At 33.8% G+C, this 21,144-nt stretch overlaps 1 protein-coding gene and 1 pseudogene across 5 annotated transcripts in view; one reads left to right on the forward strand and one right to left on the reverse strand.

Annotated features, from left to right (window-relative positions):
- Positions 1 to 200: 200 nt before the first annotated feature.
- On the reverse strand, positions 201 to 332 carry LOC143245715 (small nucleolar RNA U3; annotated as a pseudogene).
- Positions 333 to 10,879: 10,547 nt separating this feature from the next.
- LOC143243877 (proton-coupled amino acid transporter 2-like) overlaps positions 10,880 to 21,144 on the forward strand; it is a 34,407-nt gene continuing 24,142 nt past the window's right edge. Inside the window, exons 1-2 of one of the 5 annotated variants that reach the window (XM_076487632.1) lie at positions 10,880 to 11,035; positions 13,335 to 13,467. The gene's annotated coding sequence lies outside the window, so the exon portion shown is untranslated. Of the gene's footprint in view, positions 11,036 to 13,334; positions 13,468 to 13,692; positions 13,800 to 21,144 lie in introns of those variants that run through there. The other 4 variants (XM_076487633.1, XM_076487631.1, XM_076487635.1 and 1 more) reach the window with 4 other exon arrangements.

Here is a 21,144-nt window from a genome sequence, read left to right on the forward strand (position 1 = left end):
ATAAAATTATACCAACAATATTGTATAAAGAAGGAAAACACTTAATAAAATTATAACAATAATATGGTATAAAGAAGGTGTGTGTGTTTTTCTTATAGCAAAGCCACATGGAGCTATCTGCTTAGCCCACCGAGGGGAATCGAACCGCTTATTTTAGTGTTGTAAATCCGAAGACATACCGCTATACTAGCATGGGGCTTACTTTTAGAGTTTCTTCCTTCCGACTCTTATTTAAAAGAGGGGAACGGTCATCAATGATGATCGGAAATGACGAACATCATTCCTCTCACATCGACTTCACGCTCAGGAAGAAACCCAAAACTCCTCATCGTGGGTATAAAGAAGGAAAACACATAATGAAATTATACCAGCAATATTGCGTAAAGAAAGGAAAGACGTAATAAAATTGTACCAACAATGTTGTATAAAGAAGGAGAACACGTAATAAAATTATACCAATAATATTGCATAAAGAAAGGAAAGACGTAATAAAATTATACCAACAATAATGTATAAAGAAGGAAAAGACGTAATAGAATTATACCAATAATATTGTATAAAGAAGGAAAACACGTGAATTTGGGATTTATTCTACTTTCCTGAAGAAAAGTTTCTGTGACGTCATTGAAAAATAAATTTAAAATATTCTAGGTTTAGAATTTTTCAAATCAATATTTGTCTGGGGTTTTCCGATTACACACAACATTACTCACCCTAATCAATAAGAGACCGTCTCAGATCCACAGTAAAATGGAAATAATCTAGAATCATTGGAAATAACTGACATTCCAAGTGGGACTAAACTGTTACCCCGAAATTAATAATGTACCTAAATATGTATCTAAAAACATGAATATACTATCCGAAAATATTCCAACTTAGTAGAGTGAACTTTGTGTTCTGAAGTAATTTATCCTAATTTTATCACCTTGAAAAACTAGTTTTAAAATACGTCACGAATGTTATTCAATGATTCTGTTGTTGATTTTTGCACAAATCTTCAATGAATTATCCGTGCTCTGTCCGTCGTAGGAAATCAAGACCCTGATTTTAATATTATAAGTCGTAAATTATAGCGGAACCATCGAGAGACTTAAAAATCTGCATTCAGTATCTACGTAAATATAATATTATAATAGAAATGTGTTCCATAAAAAAATAATATTGCAAGTTATTTTATATCAATATTAATGCTCCCAAAACATGCTACAATACTTCACACAAATCAACCAATAAGTAATTCAGTTATATATCGATTAATCGTTCTGCAAAAGCCACGTTTTAATATTCATTTTGCTAAAGAAATGATATTTTTACCGTAAAAATTTGCCGAAAAAATTTATTTTACTTTTACAAAGTTGTTTAAAGTTTGGAATGTCAGGTGAATGTGTCCTTCAGTTTTCTTTCTTATGCTGATGTAGTGATACACTTCTTTAGACAACTATTGTCGTATTAATATTTAATTATGGCCCGGCATGGCCAGGTGGTTAAGGCACTCCACTCGTAAATCTGAGGGTCGCGGGTTCGAATCCCTGTCACACCAAACATGCTCACCCTTCCAGCCGTGGGGGCGTTATAATGTTCCGATCAATCCCACTGTTCGCTGGTAAAAGAACAGCCCAAGAGTTGGCGGTGGGTGGTGATGACTTGCTGCCTCCCCTCTAGTCTCACACTGCTAAATTACGGACGGCTAACGAAGATAACCCTTGTGCATCTTTGTGCAAAATTAAAAAAACAAATAGATCTTACAACTGAATTTTGACCGTTTCAGTTTTATCTAAATACACAAACTGTGCTTTGTGATGTTATATAGGGATACCTTGTATGATATTATAACTTCTAAGATTGACAAATAAGCCATTTAACGTACGTATTTGCATAGATAATTTGTATACGTTTAATTTGTAATGAATCACACTACGTATTTTACGTTATTAAACAAGTTATTTTATATGACGATACGTATAAATTCAGTGTTTAACATTCACAATAATAATTATTAGAATAATGTCTCATATTTGAGTTAAACAATATAAGGCCCGGCATGGCCAAGGGTGTTAAGGCGTTTGACTCGTAATCCGAGGGTCACGAGTTTGAATCCCGCTCGCACCAAACATGCTCGCCCTTTCAGCCGTGAGGGCGTTATAATCGGACGGTCAATCCCACTATTCGTTGGGAAAAGAGTAGCCCAAGAGTTGGCGGTGGGTGGTGATGACTAGCTGCCTTCCCTCTAATCTTACACTGCTAAATTAGGGACGACTAGCGCAGATAGCCCTCGAGTAGCTTTGCGCGAAATTCAAAACAAACAAACAAACATAAACAATATAAACTGCTTGGAATTTCTGAACATCGTTTAGTAGGTGGTGTGTGAGAAAGTATCATTTGATTGTAAATTTCTTGTAATGGTACATGAGGGTTAGTTGTGCTAGGCGTCGCTAATTTAGTGGTGAAAGACTATAGGTGAGACAGCTAGTCATCATTACCGACTCTTGAGCTACTCTTTTAGCAATAAATTGACAGTTGTATTTGAACCTACTTCCCTCAGATTGTGAGTCAAGCACCCTAACTACCTGACTATGCTGAGCCTGTCATATGTGCAATAAAGAGTAACGTCCCTGAACCATCAGAAGTACAACACTAGGCTTAACGTCCCGTTACTGCCAAGAAAACAATACAAAATTCGGGTCAAATTCAACTGTTGGTTTTACGACAGTTGCTTAAACATTGACAGGTTATCTTTCATCTGATACATTGGGTAAGTGTACGGATTTACAACGCAAAAATCAAGGGTTCGATTCCCCTTGGTGAACATAGCAGATAGCCCGTTATGGCTTTGCTATAAGAAAAACAAAACACACACATACACTAATACATTGGTTCAAAATTAGTGTTAGCGCAGAATATAATTTAGTTGCTTTGTGTCAATATACAAAAGCAGGCTAAACTGCATGTTTTACATTGTATTATAGTAGCAGTGTATTATAGTTGTAAACTGTTTTTGTTAGTCTGAAGATGATCTAAGAAGGTGGGAACGTTGTTCTCAGCTTTATTAGTAAAAATTTTAATACCTATACTAGCCGTTTTGAGAATACATTTTTACTTCAAGTGGGTTTCTCGTCATCACGTATTACATAATACAAGCTTGTGAGAAACATATTTCTCTCCCTCCGTTGGCTTAGTTGTAAATCTGAGGGCTTGTAACGCATTGGACAAAATATAGATATCCCATTATGTATGGTTTAATTATTGTTACGCTTAAAGAGACACGATGGGCTATCTATGTTGTACCCACCGTGAGCATCAAAACTCGATTCTTAGCGTGATAAGCCTGTAAACTTACTGCTGAACAACTGGGGACCTCATCTGCAGCTTTGCGTTTAACAATAAAGAAACAAATGTAAAGCCTTCCAGTGACACAGCGGTATGTCTGAGGACTTAGAACGATAAAAACCGGGTTTCAGTATCCGTGGTGAAAACAGCACAGACAGCTTTTTGTGTACCTTTGAGCTTAATTACAAACAACAACAAATGTAGAAATAAAACATAATTTTCTCGACATTTAAACAATAATTAACATGACAAAAAGGATTTTCAAGGAATAGTATTTTGCTGAAACTTCTACAATTTGTGGTAAAGATGTTTTTTTATCCTGAAATTAATTAAAGTATTGGCCTCAAACTTCTTTGTTATGTTGTCTGCGTGTGACAAACCTCGTCATATTCTTTTCCTTACTAGACTTGTGTGTAGGTAAACCAATATAGCTCTTAAATTTATTAATGTTTCATACGTTAGTGCTCGAGGTAATGTAAAGTTACAACATTTCAAACCATAAATGATCGTATAGAATGCTGCGTACGTTATATTAATATGACTTTCATGTACTCTTAGGTCATGAAGAAAAGTATTACTATGTGGATTTAAAATGTCTAAGTCGTGGATATCAGTTATCATGGTGCTGAAAAGAAAAAAGAATATGGACCAACTTGAGTGTCTAAGACCGTCCAGAAAAAGACCTGAGACATCCTAACCATGGTAAACATGTAGCATTTATAACAACTTAGAATCAAGAGCTCAACATTACATAACGCAATCAAGAAAGATATGGAAAAGTGACATGTACACAAGCTACTTTCACTACGTATCCATTCCACAATCACATACCTTCAGTTGTCGAAGAATGAAATAGATATTCATGCTATTATATACAAAGTCATAACAGTCAAGTTTCCAGATGCAGCAACTATGGAGCTCTGTAATAGTGGACTGTTCAAATAGACGATGTGAAACTGACATCCTTGTAAACTATATGAATTATGGAATGCAAGCAAGGAAGTGTTAGTGTACTTTTGACATGTCAGTCTCATGATGGAGCCTTTGGTAACATAAAATAGCCCAAATAAGTGTTGAAGGACGTATTTTAGTATAAGCACGTGTTTCAAATTAGCTGGTGGGCCAATCTGCCCCTGACTGTTACCTTAGTTATGTCTTTTGTAACAACTATTCAGTTAATATCAGGTGATTTCCATACAGTTCCGGGTTTGGAACCTCCAATAGGTGATCCCGGTTGAAGCCCTCCTGAAGTTACAACATTCCAACTGTAGTGAGGAAGTACAAATAAAAGTACTTGAAACGTGTTTTCTGTAACTGTGATATTCTCAGATTTGTTTGTTTTGAATTTCGCGCAAAGCTACACGAGGGCTATCTGCGCTAGCCTTCCCTAATTTTGCAGTTTAAGACTAGAGGGAAGGCAGCTAGTCGTCACCACCCATCACCAATTCTTGGACTGCTCTTTTATCAACGAACAGTGGGATTGGCCGTACCCTTATAACGCCCCCACGACTGAAGGGCGAGATGTTTGATGTGACGGCGATTTGAACCCGCGACCCTCGGATTACGAGTCGAGTGCCTTAGTCACCTGGCCATGCCGGGCCTGATATTCTCAGGTGAAATTGATTTCACGTAAGTGTGAGTTTCCGGATTTAAACACTAAAATCAGTGGTTTGATTCCCCTTAGAGAACATAGCACGTACCCCGATGTGTCTTTGTTATAAAAACTACACACGTGCGTGAACCTAAGAATAACAAGACAGGTTTGCAGAATAATAGCAGGTTTGTCAACAGATTCATTGTGAAATAATTCTAAGTTCTCTGAGCTCTTGAGAAGGAAATAAAGAGACACAATTGTGCCCAATGAACAGTCTTTATTATCCAAATGTAACACAAACGCTGCATATGTGTGTTTATGTAACACATAGACTATATTTTATATTATTATATTTTCTTTAAAAGAAAATATAAATATTTAAAGCAACATAAACAAACTCAAACAGTCTTAAAAATAACTGCTTGACACAATCATACAATCAAAATAACTGCTTGATACAATCATACAAGCATTGCACCAAAAAGAAGTAAACCTGATTCTGTATATCAGAATACAATGGCATTACACCAAGAAAGGAGTAAACCTGATTCTGTATATCAGAATACAATGGCATTACACCAAGAAAGGAGTAAACCTGATTCTGTATATCAGAATACAATGGCATTACACCAAGAAAGGAGTAAACCTGATTCTGTATATCAGAATACAATGGCATTACACCAAGAAAGGAGTAAACCTGATTCTGTATATCAGAATACAATGGCATTACATCAAGAAAGGAGTAAACCTGATTCTGTTTATCAGAATACAATAGCATTACACCAAGAAAGGAGTAAACCTGATTCCGTTTATCAGAATACAATAGCATTACACCAAGAAAGGAGTAAACCTGAACCTGTATATCAGAATGCAAAATAATTGCACCAAAAAGAAATAAACCTGATGCTGTATATGAGAATACAGTAGCATTATACCAAGAAAGGAGTAACCCTGATTCTGTTTATCAGAATACAATAGCATTACACCAAGAAAGAATTTAATGTACCGCAGTCTAAGCAAAAAAGGGCTTGGCAACCCCAAGTCATTGGCAAAAATCTACCATTTATCTCACAATATTACAAATTATCTCTGCCTTAAGTGGATTCAAATCCCAAGAGCGCTAGATAAAGGAAAAATTTCGTGTCTTATTTTAGAAACTACCTAATCCAAACTAAACTAAAATAAAAAACATAGACACTCTGAAAAATATGCATATAAATTAAAAGAGGGCCAGCAGATAGTGCAATCCTGTACTTCACTAGACCATCATCAGAAAAAGCTAGGTTAATTGCCAATTAGTAAAATCACAGTTTGTTGTTATTGTTGCAGTAGCGCTCAAGCTTTCTCTGTGTGACAAGCAGCGTTTTGGTTGTAAATTGCATATTGTTTAGTTCTCATATAACAGTGGTATAATATTTAATTATTTATTAACGAACAAGCATATTCTGTTAAGCATTTGTCACAGAGTTTGCAATTAGTGCCAGTGCTTCTACCAGAGATACTCGGCGTTCAGTACCAGTACTAATTTATAGTATATCATACGTTGAGAATAATGTCTGTTAATACATTTTGACAGAACGCCTCCTCTGGTATTTTAATTTTCTTTTTACAAAATTATGAATGTTTGACATGGTAGTTTGCAGTTCACATTTCAGTCGATAAGTGAATCTCACCAGGAAAATAGCATAAAATATAGTAAACTTGTTACTCTCACACTCTGGAAGAGAACGTGAATGTGCTTACAGGACTGAATTCACGTTAGGTAGGTGCGTTCGTGATTAATCCTTAGCCTGCATATGTCACGCGTTTTAGCGAGTTACATTTAGAAATTAGTTAAACTACTTAATTGTCTCCCCGTCACACTAAACATACTCGCCCTTTCAGCCGTGGGGGTGTTATAGTGTGACAGTTAATCCCAGTATTCCTTGGCAAAAGAGTAGCCCAAGAGTTAGTGGTGGGTGGTGATGACTAGCTGCCTTCCCTCTAGTCTTACACTGCTAAATTAGGGATGGTTAGCGCAGATAGCCTTCGTGTAGCTTTTTGCGAAATTCAAACCAAACTTCCTAATTATCATGATATAAGAACAAACTTGACATCAAGACATATATAAGAAATCAACTTATTATATTAAATAAGTTTTAGATTCTCAATTAAATAAGTAAGTGTTTAAAAGCAGCTTCAAACTCCACCGGTATGAGAAGTTGGATATTGGTCTCTGAGCCGTCTTCTCTTCTGGATTTTTTTTTTTTTTTTTTTTTGCCTACCAAGGGACCTCCTAGAAACGTACGAAATGTAACATAAAACATTTTATATAATTTTGTAATCGATATTCTGAAATTATATTTTTTATATTATTCAATCTTATGGGGTTAATAGTATGTGTGTGTGTTTTTTTTTTCTTATAGCAAAACCACATCGGGTTCTCTGCTGAGTCCACCAAGGAGAATCGAACCCCTGATTTTAGCATTGTAAGTCCGTAGACTTGCCGCTGTAATGGGGTTAAGGAGAAATAAATGGAAATTCAGAAACTACTTTCTACGCCTGACTCTGATTTGCTTTAATTTACAATATGCCAATAGATTTTTTCCGAGACCGACTCTCACTAAATTTCTAACCAACAGAAACTTTCGATTTCAACTGATTCATTGCCATAGTAATCATAGATTTACAAATAATTAACAATTTAGTTTGATGTGGGAAAAAAATTCCTACGAATACACACTAGAAACAAAAAAAATCAATTTCTAACTTCTCAAGTCACATGTTTAGATATGCTCACGTACCGGTACCGGCAACCTTCAAATGGTATTATTGTAAACCTTTGTTTGCCCACTTTTAAAACAAAAGTATTATGAAGTAAATTATTTGTATTTGATGGACTGCAGGAACATGAATTTCATAAAACTTTAGTGAGAATTTGCCTTACTGTTTTCAATTAAAGCCATTTTTTAAAGAATTTTCTTTGTTTTTAGGTTAACTTAAGAGAGCAAAATATACGAACTAATATGAGCCATATTTGTTTCTAACATCTTCACTAGCTCTTGTCAGTTCCACACATAAAAACCAATCACTTGCATTGTATTCTAATATTATGTAACTTGTGATAATGAAATTTAATATTTGTTATTTATGTACACCTGTGTCTTTTTATTATTATGTACACCTGTGTCTTTTTATTATTATTATTCACATCTTATCTATTGCAACTCGAAGAGAAATAGGTCGCCCATTTTAAAGTATGTGAATTTTTGTCTTGGTTTCGTGGAAATATTTCTCCCAGTATACAATCAGAGGCATATTATTGTTAGTAGTCCTAATTATTCTGCCCAGCTAATTAATTCGAAACTATCAGAGATATTGTAAAGCCTTACATTTGTTCTTTTCCTCGCACTGTACCTGTTTAGTACAAGATATCATTAGTGTCCACAGGTGTTTAATGTATGGCAAGAAGAATACATGTTTAATTTGGTTGATTACAAATTAATATTTAATATATATAAAATATTATATACTGAAATAACAGCTTGATTTCGAACGTTTTTAATTACAATATTAATAACTTGACAGAGATGAAACAGAAAAAGTAAGCTTCCTAAAGCTTCTAAAAAACAAACAAAATATTTGGCCTCGCTACCAGCCCTCAAAATGTCTTACAGATATGCCTAAAGACTTTTAACGCTAACGATCATGTTTCCATACTGTTAATTTTGTTCCACACCCAGTTTCAAAGTTTCAAGGGCGATTAGTTACCCAATTAGCTGCCCGTGCTAAACAGCAGAATAAAAGAATCTCTAGATAATTTTTTTTTTAAATTTGTGCACATATTTGTAATTTTGTGTTATGTAATAAATCATTATGAATGCAACCGAAGTAGTTTCTTTCAAAAATTCGTGCACAACTACATAAAAGATAGCTGCGTTACCCATTTCTAATTTTGAGCTGATATATTAAACAGAAGAAAGTTGATTAATAGAACACACGCTAACGCTTGAAATACTGTTTTTTTACAGTGTCATCGTGTTTCTCCTTTTCTTCTCGTCCTTTCTCATCTCAGAGCACTCCCTGAATATCGAATAAGGTTAATTTGACAGCCTGTAATTTATCTCAAGCTATCCGGTATGCATCACCCCGTCAATTAGTATCAATATGCATCCTCAGTAGAACCAAACCCTAATTCCGCAAGCGTGGCTGAAAAGAAAAGTTTCTAAGCATCTTCAGTTGTCTCTTAAGCTCTTTCGAGGTTTGTGAAATTCAAGGTCAAAACAACTACCAAATTAATATATACTTTACATTCTCATAATACATGCACGGGGTCATAGTGTGTAACATGTTTTTACAGCAACAGAACGCAACGTTTAACCCTTGGAATCACATTCAGGGCTCTATAATTAACATTCACCCAAGTCCAGCCCAAATGCAATAACAAATTTAGTAACTACGAACAACAGATTATTCAGGGGTTATATTCGATTAATTCCTTGTAAGAGCTTTATCTTGGCCTTGCATGGCGTAGCGCGTTAGGCGTGCGACTCGTAATCCGAGGGTCGCGGGTTCGCATCCCCGTCGCGCCAAACATGCTCGCCCTTTCAGCCGTGGGGGCGTTATAATGTGACGCTCAATCCCACTATTCGTTAGTAAAAGAGTAGCCCAAGAGTTGGGAGTGGGTGGTGATGACTAGCTGCCTTCCCTCTAGTCTTACACTGCTAAATTAGGGACGGCTAGCACAGATAGCCCTCGAGTAATTTTGTGAGGTTGGGCATAGTAAAACTGATGTTGCAGATTTCTTAAAAGACCCTGAGGGATACGGAACGAGAATTTCAAGTGGTCGGCCCAAGAACATTTCGCCAGCGTTAAGCAGAAGGATTCGACGGGTTGTTCGGCAAGACACCAGTCGATCGTCGAACCAGATTAAGGTCCTTATGGACGCAGAATGCAGCTTAAGAACAATAAGACAGCATCTACGAGAAAAAGGCTTTAAAAATCGTAAACGTCTTCGAAGGCCACGCCTCCTTTTACACCATGAAACAACTCGATTAAATTTTGCTGAGAAGCATCAAACATGGGACGTAGAAAAGTGGAAGAAGGTTTTGTTCTCTGATGAAAAAAAAATTTAACCTGGGTGGTCCAGATGGCTTCCAACATTACCAGCAAAATAAGGATATCCCACCGGATACATTTTCTACACGACACAGTGGAGGAAGTTCCATCATGATCTGTGGTGCTTTCTCCTTCCATGGAGTAATGGAGCTTCACGTTATTCAGAGGCGTCAAACAGCAGCTGGCTACACTGGCATGTTAGAGAGAGCATTGTTATTGACTGAAGGCCCTCGCTTTTGTGGAAATGGCTGGATCTTTCAGCAGGACAAAGCTGCAATCCACCATGCCCGCAGGACAAAGGACTTTTTTATGGCGAATAACGTGATTCTTTTGGACCATCCAGCGTGTTCGCCCGAACTGAACCCCATTGAAAATGTTTGGGGGTAGATGGCAAGGAAAGTCTATAGAAATGGACGTCAATTCCAAACAGTACATGATCTTCTTGAAGTCATCTTCACCACTTGGGATAACATTCCAGACAGCCTTCTGCAAGCGCTTATATCGACCATACCAAAACGAATGTTTGCAGTTATTCGCAATGACGTCCGTGCAACTCACTACTGAGACCTCTTGTTGGGCATTTTCTTCCCTGTTTGGGACTTCTTTTTGGTATGGTCTTACACTTTTGACCAGCTAGTATTTAGGCTAATTTCATAGTGTTCACATTTTCCCTATTAAATGCTAAAAAGGTTTATGTTTATTTTCCCTTTTCTCATTTTCATCTTTCGAAGCTCTACTCAAACAAGTGGTTGGGTCTATCAACACAAAATGGCAATGTTCATTGATCAGCAGTGTATGGGAGTTGTAAAAACACTCCTTTTTAGTGGCCATCTATCGTCTATTTTCTAAAACACTAACAGATAAGTATACACGAATGAAAGAAGGTTGTGGATTATCACCGAATGGCATAAACAAGTTAAAATTGTAGGGCATTATTTTTGTTTTTTGGAGTGCTCTGAATTTTAATTACAGGTTACGAAAACAAACATCAGGGACAATTCCATAAATTAACAGGTTTGTAAGAAGTAAAAATTTAATATACGTCATTAAATTTAACATTTAGATGTTACATTAGACTAGTGTATTATTATCAACGACAGAATTTTCGTGGTACTATTACAAATTTAATGTTACACGAGTTTCAGTGTTCCGAGACTATAGTTTAGGAAGCGTTTATTATAGAATTTTTTTACTTTGATATTGATGGTGTAAACTTTTAAAGATATATTAACAATAACGTTTAAATTAAATAATTATAAATTTCCATATTATACCTCATGATATGTCATGATCATTTAGTTATATATAAACGCAATAGATGTAGATTGGTGTAAATGTCATCAGGTTTTAGAATAAAATTGACTAAACCACTTGTAACAATAATATTATGCAGTTGAGCAAAATTGAAAGTGTAAAACTAGTTTCAAGTTTCGACTACATCATAAAAATATTTCAAAGTACTTTTTTAAAACGTTGCATTAAAACAATAAAAGCTATCTGTTACTTTGGAATGGACCAGCAGCTCGAGTTCAGTGGTAATATTTTAAAATATTGCATATGAATTACAATACATCTTATAATAATATTGTAGTTTGATATTATATGCTTGTAATCTATTTGAAGGGCAAAGCAATACATACTATAAAAATTTATTCTTGGTGAAGTTTACATATTGCATGAAAAAGTGGTTTTAAAGTTTGTAAGTTGAGTGATATCAACAAAATGAAACTTGTAGGTCTGAGAGTGAAAATGTTTGCTGTGTTTGTGGTAGAATTTTTCTATAAGAGAAGTAAAAATGTGGAAGAATAAACTTCTGTGTATCAAAATGTGTGATATATAAAATGGTTAAACTGACCAGTTTTGGTTGAACTATTTTGTTCTCAGCAAGTAGATTGTAGTTTAATAATGTCACTAATCTTAATGAAGATTACTTTGGACTTAAAAAATAATTAATTACATTAATAATTAAATCATAATATTGATTAATTGATTATCTTACATGTTGCCAATTGGTATTCATAGGTTAGAGTAGAGCTAATTATTTAACTATAATCACAGTGCGTACCAACTTAAACATTTATAACTGTAATGTACCAGTCTAAACATTTATGATTCTAATACAAATATTACATTATTAAAGTATTCCAGCTTTACTTTGTTACCATCATCCTGTCATTTAAAAATGTCGCTTACCTTCTAACATAATCATTTGTTTTTAGCCTTTCTTATTTATTTCTACTTGCGTATCTGTCTGAAACTTTTTGTTTTCTTTGAAACATTAGATAGAACCTCAAGATAATTTTTACAACATTACTATTAGAACTAATTGAAAGTATATATATATTTACTTAACTTTAACTGCCCTATGCAAACAAAACAACAGAATGTGTTAAAAGTACAGAGTTATTAAGAAAATCTAGGTGAAATAAATGGTGGAAGAGATACTGTGGGGGGGGGGGACATAGTGATACATAAAATTAACATTTATTCTATCATTAGGATGTTAGTTTCTTGTCAAACTGACACCAAAAACAGTAAATATTCCCAATGTTTAGTGATTTCAAATAGTAAATGAAAGCCTGTTTACTTGTGATCAGGATTTGTATTGGTGTTGGTTTAAAGTTTTAGGATAGATTGGAAGTAAAACTGTGTAGGCAGGGTACATCACGTAATAAAAAATTGTTCATATGCATAGTTAATTCTGTTATTGGTTTTAACTGAATGGATGATAAAAACAAAGATTGTGTGTAGCTGACTGACTAAGTTGTCAGCCCAGTAATATTATATTGTGTATTTGACAAATGTTTTTGATGTTTTTTCTCTGTTTGACTTCTTTTTGATGTTGCAACATTTTGGTACCAATATCTAATAATACTTAAATCACTGAGTGAATGAGGATATGTTTTGTTATTTACTTTACTACTTAAAGAAAGAATGAACAAGGAGTTAAACTAAAAAAACAAAACAAACATTGTACTGTTTTTTCAGGAATGAAACTGTTAAAGCAGGGTTGTACCTAGTGAATAGTTTAACTGGGTGTGAAATAAGCAAACATGAACATGTCAATCATGTGGTATTAGTTCACAGCACAGCTTTGAAAATATAAGAGTAGGATAAGTATTAACTGTCCATACCTGAAGCAGCTTGAGTGTATGCCACATGTCTTGGCATCATATAGCTTATTTGTGTGAAGTTGAATCTTGCCATTAAATGTCTAAGTTTTTCTGTACCTGTTGTAGTTTATTTCTAGTTCCAGGACTGTAGTTGTACAGTCCTTACGAATGTTAGCAGTAACGTATTTTTATATTAATAGACACATTTGCATTTGAAGTTCAGGGCTAACAGTGGTGGAAAAAGACAAAAGATGAGTAACATACCAGCTGATGTGAAAGTTGTTGAGTGCAGCCATTGTTAGACTGAGTGGCTCTATTTCAAGGAATGTACCCGTAAGTACACCAGCTAGAACAAGCATGCCACAGTTTCTGTTTGTCAGTTTGATGCATGGAAACAAATGATGCATGGATGTTTGTCATAAACTAATCTTCACAACATTGATTCCCTAGTGCATACATCAGTTTTCATCAATAAGAAATGTGTATGTAATCGTACATGCGATAAGTTCTGAAACATTCATGTTCTAAATCATACAGTTGTTGAGTTCCTCCATATGTTTTGTTTAGGTCATTTGATGTTTCAGATTTAAGGCAAGAGGTGCGCATAAGATATGTTTATTTAATTTCGTTGCCTGTAAGAGTCACGGACTTCATCCCAACAACTGGTATGTTTGATAATGTTCATATGCTGTCTGTATTCAGATTAGATTCATGTTAACTTAGTAAGCATTAATTCTTGTTTGAAACTGAACATACAAAGGTTAAAAAACAGACTTCTGGTTACCTGTTTAACTGAATTTTCTTAGTGTCTGCGTGAAGTGATGACTGACAGGTGATAATAATAAAAACAATTTATTTCATAAATAAAAAGAAAGTTGGAGTTTAAGTATTTGTACACACAAAAAAATAACTGCTTCTGTTAGGCTTTGTTTGATCTCACAGTTTTCTATCCGTATTGATCTATGTCAATGAAAGCTTACTTGACAATTTCCTTGTGGAACGGACTCGGAAAGAGCATCCAAGTTCAGCAAGTAAACATTGTTTTGCTGTCCAGTTGATAACTTCTTGCATTTTTTCTCACAGAAGTGGTTGTCTCTATCATCTATATAGTGTAAACTGGAAGTAATATTACAAATCTTTTCAACCCAGATGCTATTTGATAGTGCAATATTTCCTTGTGCAGAACAATGTTATGTACTCTGAATAGTGATATATGCATGTAACATATATTGTTGAATGTGTATTGCAAAAGTCCAACCTGTCCTTTAAATTTGTGGAAGGTCCTCAAGCATAAGAATCAACAGTATACTAGGTGTGTATGTAATACTAGTGATTGCCAGTATTGTAAGTGTTGCCATGTGAACTTTCAAGAAAGTTGCTTTAAACTTTATAAATCAACATTCAGAGAGACAGTTTAATATATTGTTGGGTCACTACAGTCAGTATATTCTAAACCTTGGAAGTTATAATTGTGATAAATGCTTACTAATTAGAAAACTACAAATATATGATAAAGAACACATATATTTCAAACATTACAAACCATTTAACTTTGGAGAATTAACTTTGAACATTAGCATTTATGTGAAGACATTGTATAACTTTGTGGTAAAAAACTTGCATGTGCCTGCAATGCAGCTAACTAGCTTTGCCATCAAGTGAATTGTATCAACGTAAGGTTAATTAACTGTTCGTGAGGTACTGATGAGTTGTACCTGTGCATAGGATTAATTAACTGTCCGTGAAGCATCAATGAATTGTACCCGTGTATCAAAATAGGCTTAATTAACTGTTCTTGAAGCATTGATGAATTATACCTGTGTATCAACATAGGGGTTAATTAACTGTTCATGGAGCACTGATGAATTGTACCTGTGTATCAACATAGGATTAATTAACTCTCCATGAAACATCTATAAAAGATTCAGTTCTAGACCAGATAGAATACTGAGTATTGTTTGTAAGTTTACAGTACTTTTGTATATAAATCATTATTTGTAATAACCATTATTATAAATTGTATTGTTGTTTGTATATTAAAATATATTTGTGTTAAGAAAGAAAATTGTGCATATGAATCTTGTTGGAAACTATCACAAGTTTCATACATATTGACATTCATTTAACTTCTAAATAAAAATAAAAATTTCCATCCATTTGAAATCATAAGATGTACATAACATGATTAAAGACTCGTCTGAGGAACATTATAGTGCATAACACTACATAATGCTAAAAAGCACAAAAACTAATGATTGTTGGAACAATGAAAGGTAACAACTCTATTAGTTAGAGCCTACTTGTTTTGGTAACCAACCTTAATTATGCTGTGTTACCAAAACTAGTAGGCTGTAAGTAATAATAAAAAAAATGCCAGTTTATGTTTGTTTACTCCTTATATAGTAGCACAATGTAGCTGAAAAATAAATTATATTTGTTTTTTACACCCAACAGGTGAATCAGTATTAAATGCTACACATTTAGTTAATGTATAGAAGGTAAATGAGTTGTTTGAGAAATCTACAACAGTATTGTTGTGTTAAACTCTGGTATTGGACGAAAGACTTGTTGAGACTGAATTTAGCAAGTGCAGTTTGGTTGATCTGTTTTTATATATTCTTCTTTGCTTTCAGTTGTACATTTTTAGAATTTTAACAAGTTTCTTGTAGAAGTGCTTTGGTAAACATTGAGTAATAACTTTTATTATAACCAACCTACATGTGATATTAGATTGAATTACATTTAACAATGATAGTGGTTAGATACAGTATAGAATATATCCCATGATATTGTGAGAGGTGTTTTATTTACCTGTATAGTGTACATTTAGTAGGGCATTATGATATGAGAAATCACTTTTATTTTGGAGAGTATAAGTGATATGGTTTATTGAATTGTTTTTGTAGAAAATCTACTGTCTACTATTCTGAGGAAGAATTTGTTATGTCTGCTATATCTGGTGCTAGTGAAACCTTTTATGGTAGAAGTTATTGCTTAGGAACACATTTGCATCTTTCTAATGACCAGATAAACCACCTACAGCCATGAAAGTGCACCCCACACTATTACACCACTTCTTGCAGCAAGCACTGTCAGAGTAACACAGGCAGAGTCAGGTGTGGCTTGTGGCTTTCTTCATATATTTACTACAGGTACAGAAAAGCTTGAAATGCAACTTATTGGACTGCATCATGTTTTAGTCATTAACTGTCTACAGTTTGCAGACTAAACCATGATTTCTCACTTGTAGCCAAAGATATGCCAATCTTTGGCTAGTTGTTTGGTGCCATGTGTCAGTTTCTGTGATATCCGTATAATGTGGTTGAAACTGTTGCAACACAGTTCAATATCTGTGACACTTTCCATCTTTTTTCAATTTGCATTTCTCTCAGTATATCACCAAAAGTTTCAGCCAGTTTCTCCTAGAACCAGATGTATTTCTCATTTAATTACCAATTATGATAGATTTTCATGACAGATTTCTTTGAATAACCAGTTGAAGAAAGGGCTTTTGATAATAACATTACTACTATTATATCCCTGTAAATGTTTGAGAAAGTTTTTCTTGTATCATTTGTTTGGTGTGATAAGCAATTTGTGACTACAGTCTGCAGTTATAGGTTTTACTTAGTGTCATATGATTCTTATTGCATATTCAAATAAATGTAAGTGGAAGGTCCCAGTAAAATGTCTGGTTACTATATTTTCAACTATTGCATGATTTATCATGATAATTACTTGCTTTGTCACACAGTAACAAAAACCTGTCTCTTAATATTTTTCTTTTTGTTCAGTGGAATAATTTTGAGTAATCTCTCCACAGGTAATTTATATGTTAAACATTTAACATTTTATGACTTTGTATGTGTATATTAACATTTACAAGATCTGGTTGAAATTTGTATTTCATGATTCATAAACAGATCAGATGTTTGTTTATAACACATGTTTGCTAAAGTATACATTTCAAGGTTTTTTTTATCTTCAGTAATATCATATTATTTATTTATTTAATAACATTTTTTAATGATCCGATAAACTCCTTGGTAACATTTTTACATCGAGATTAATTCTTTTAAATATAACTGTTATTGAACTAAATGTTTCGTGATGTCTGTACATATTAGATGCCACTTTCTATATTTGCATTTTTATTTATTTTTATACAATATGATTTCACAAAAAAATTATTAAAAAAATATAAACATTTTTTTTACATGTTATTTTGAACTTTACTTGTCGGGCCTCCAAGTTTAACCATCCTGTAAAACTTTCTTTTATACTTTCATATTATACCCAAATTCATACATGAGTCATTATCAGTCATTTATCTTCAGTAAAAATAAAAAAATGATCACATTTTAGATAACAGTTTATGTATTGGATTGGAATAGAAATTATTGTATTTGGTTATTTAAATGATGTTGTTGGTTATACTCGTTACTAATTGTTTTTTGAAGGACTTTCTGGCAAGTTGATGAGGTACCATCTAAATATGAGAAATACCATTGTCTGAGACAGTTTACATCATGACCAGGTATTGAGTGGTGACTTTGGGCTAGTTGCTGTAAAGGAAGTAGCTGGTAAAAACAGCTACACTTTAAGACACACCATCTTGGGTACTAACACTACATGAAGCTCAAGCCATGCAAAGGCTAATAATCCACACTCACCTCCTGGTGCTGCAATATAACCACTGTTATCCATTGAATGGGCACTGCTTTCTCAGTCCTTCCATGATTTACATGCTGCTGTATTTACTGATGATCTGCTTGCATACCAATTGAAATGGGAGGAGTGAAGTGTTTGCTTTGCTTTTGGTACATATTGACACTGTGAAGTGAGTTTCTCATATTTTCTGAGAACCAACAGCATTGTACTTTGTCAAGGAGTGAAGTACTCAAAGCTATCAGTTTTGACTATTAGCTCAATAGGTACAGGAGAACCATTAGCAAGGACTAAATGCTTGAGAAAACAATATAACTCAAATGGTCCTGGCCAGTGACTTGGGGGGAAGCTATCAGTGAAAGGTTTGAGCTCTGTCAGGGTGAGGTGGAGCTTTGCATGCACCTGTGAAGGTACAAGGATGGGAGATCAAATTTATGGAGCATCCAGAACACTGGTAAATGTGGAGAGTGTTATGTATATCTTTGTAGTGCTGGTACATTGTGTTTATTATTGCTGAGCAATTGTTATTACAAACATTTAACAGTTTTTCCCTTTGTTTTTCTTTTATTTCTTTAACCCAGACAAAATCTTCTACATACTTCATTGTGCTTGCCAGTATTTCTTATCTTTGTGTTGAAAGTCTCCAGCTCAATGATTCTCTTGACTTGAGCAGTTGTTTAAGATGTGCTGGATGCTATCATAGGAGTCTTCAGTTTCTTCATCTGAAGCCATTTATGTTGGTGCTTACACTAGAATAAAAGTTATGCCGCATGGCTTGGCTACAGTTTGTGTCACTATGACTCTGTCTAACAATGCAACATACTTAAGCATGTCTGTCTGCTTGTTTAAAATTATTCTGACCCTTTTCTGATGGTCATCTCTTTTCAAGTAGGCTACAAGTTGCCTTGAGAATGTTTCATAAAAGAAACCAGATCCAGTTCATCTCATTTTTGCAAAACTTTTACATGGATTTTGTTGTGTTCCATCTACTTCCAAACTTTGGTATGCTTATCATATGACATTTAGGTTAATCATATCACTGTGAGCATTAGTAAAAAAACCTTCCACTTTCTGGGTTTGTGTTTTCCACATCATTTGCAAGGACCACATTTTACCTCTTTCCAGTAACTTGAATGACTACAGACTCCTGGAGGAACCAGACTTGGCTGCAATGTTAAAACTCTGACACTGTTTCTTTTTCATGGTACAAACTTGGTGTTAAAAATACAGGTCAGTAGGACCCAAGTCACTTCTGGCCTCTATCTTTTGCTAAAAAGCTTAACCCACAATGCAGTATGGTTTAGGAGTATGACATCCCTATCTTCCTTGATGGTCCCTTCTTCTGGCCTTTTTAGGTACTTGATAAGGATACCTGCATCATATAAAAATCCTATTTCTTCCTTCTAAACTAGCACCTAGATGGCCTCTGGCTGTTTGTTGGTTATTTGCAGCTAAAATTCATTTCTGGGAGGTCTTCTCACCATTGGCCATCTGGCTACTCCTCCAGGAGCCAATGGGATTATGAGAAGACAATTGCAATGAAGACTACTTGCTTTTTCCTTCTGAATTAAAAGCTTTGAAAATTACCAAATGTTATTTTATGTGCTCTGTGAGATTGCTTAAATTTTTGTGTTTTGTTATGGATTCACATAGAAAAAAGTTTGGAAAGTGTTGCAACATAATGACTTTTGTTCTTCTGCAGAAGAGTGAAAGTTTTGTCACCAAATGTTAAACCTCCATTTCTTCTTCCTTGTTAGGTCCTGATTTTTTAGAAGAAATAAACAAAGTTATTCTTAGATACATTTTTGATTGAAAACAAGAGAGATTGTTGAGTTCTGTGGTCTAATGTTATTATTATTTAACATTAATGTTCTCAAATACTACTTAAAGTGTTGAATGCTTGGGTTCTTATTTGAACCACTTGCTTAACTCATCAGTAAATTTGTGATATTCTGGAGGATTTTAGTAATATTTGTAGATAAGAACTAACTAGAACAATCCATACATGGACTTTTCCTGCTCTAAGCACATAACAACATAAAGGAAAATGGTGCTTACTTATAGACTGTGCTATAGTGGAGAGTGGTTATATAACTCAGTGACTGGCTTGGCTGTTTGTGAAAAACCATACCATACAGTATTAGTGAAATAAAGCTTTAGACATTGTAGTAATTTAGTTTATTTATATTAAGTTTTCCACATTTCTTATCACATATTTCTTCAACAGCTGGTTAATTAGAAAATCAGTGGACTGCCAAACAATTAAAAAACTTTGTATCAGCTGCTGTTTACTACACATGATTTTATGAGATGTCAGTCATAATTCATCATAGAAAATCAACTGTCTTTTAGAAATAATTATTTTCCTTATTTGAAGAAATGCAATTAAAATAATATAATAAATATGGATGTTTTTTATCAGATAATTTTACATGGTCAGAATTACCTTTGTGGAAAGTGCTATGTTTCAACATGTACACTTTTCACCATTTGTGTTGCATATGAATTAAATATTTTGCGTTTAAGCCTCATGACAATTATATAAGGGAAAGTGATGAAAAAATAGTTCTTTATATATGTCTAAAGCTTTTTTGTTATCCTTTCTTTTTTAATGTATTTCTATTTGGTTTTTGCATAACTTTATTTTGTTGGTTTGATCTATTACTTTCACATAGTATCATTGGTTAGAAAAGTCCTAAATATTCTAAACTTGGCTAAACTTTAAGTGCTAAATGATTTATAACCCACTTTATTTTCATTTATTCAGAAGCAGGGTTGTAAACCTTTCTTGAGACTTTTATAACTATTGGTCTTGTTTAGGTTTTGTGCTAAGATAATGATTTCACACCATGAAATTTCTTTAAGAGCTAGGAGCCATTGTAATAGATAACTCGCAAGTTGATGTAACTGTAAATAGGTATTAAAAGTTAGACATCTGCATTTAGTTTCTAATTTGTGAAATCCAACATTTAATTAAAAACTGTAAATACATGGAATATAATATTTGAAATATTATAGAGTTAATTAATTACTAAAACTTTTAATTAAACTAATAATGTTTGCAAAAAAAATTAATTCATTGAAACACACTCCAATGATGGATTTGTTTGCCAAACATAAAGTTCACAAGAATAATGTATTAACTTGTACTTGAAAAATTTATGGATGTTGTTCATAATATAAACTAAAAAGAATCAGTATTACTTAAGGTAAGAATACTTTATTAAAAGAAAGTTAATATTCATTATTCTTTATAGAATATTTGTCAGAAATTACTAGACGTGGATTAATAATGGTCTAATTATCTTGTCTTGATAACCTGTTTACATAAGCAACACTTAT

Source organism: Tachypleus tridentatus, chromosome 2 (genome assembly GCF_004210375.1).
Source record: "Tachypleus tridentatus isolate NWPU-2018 chromosome 2, ASM421037v1, whole genome shotgun sequence".
In the NCBI taxonomy this organism is placed as follows: domain Eukaryota; kingdom Metazoa; phylum Arthropoda; class Merostomata; order Xiphosura; family Limulidae; genus Tachypleus; species Tachypleus tridentatus.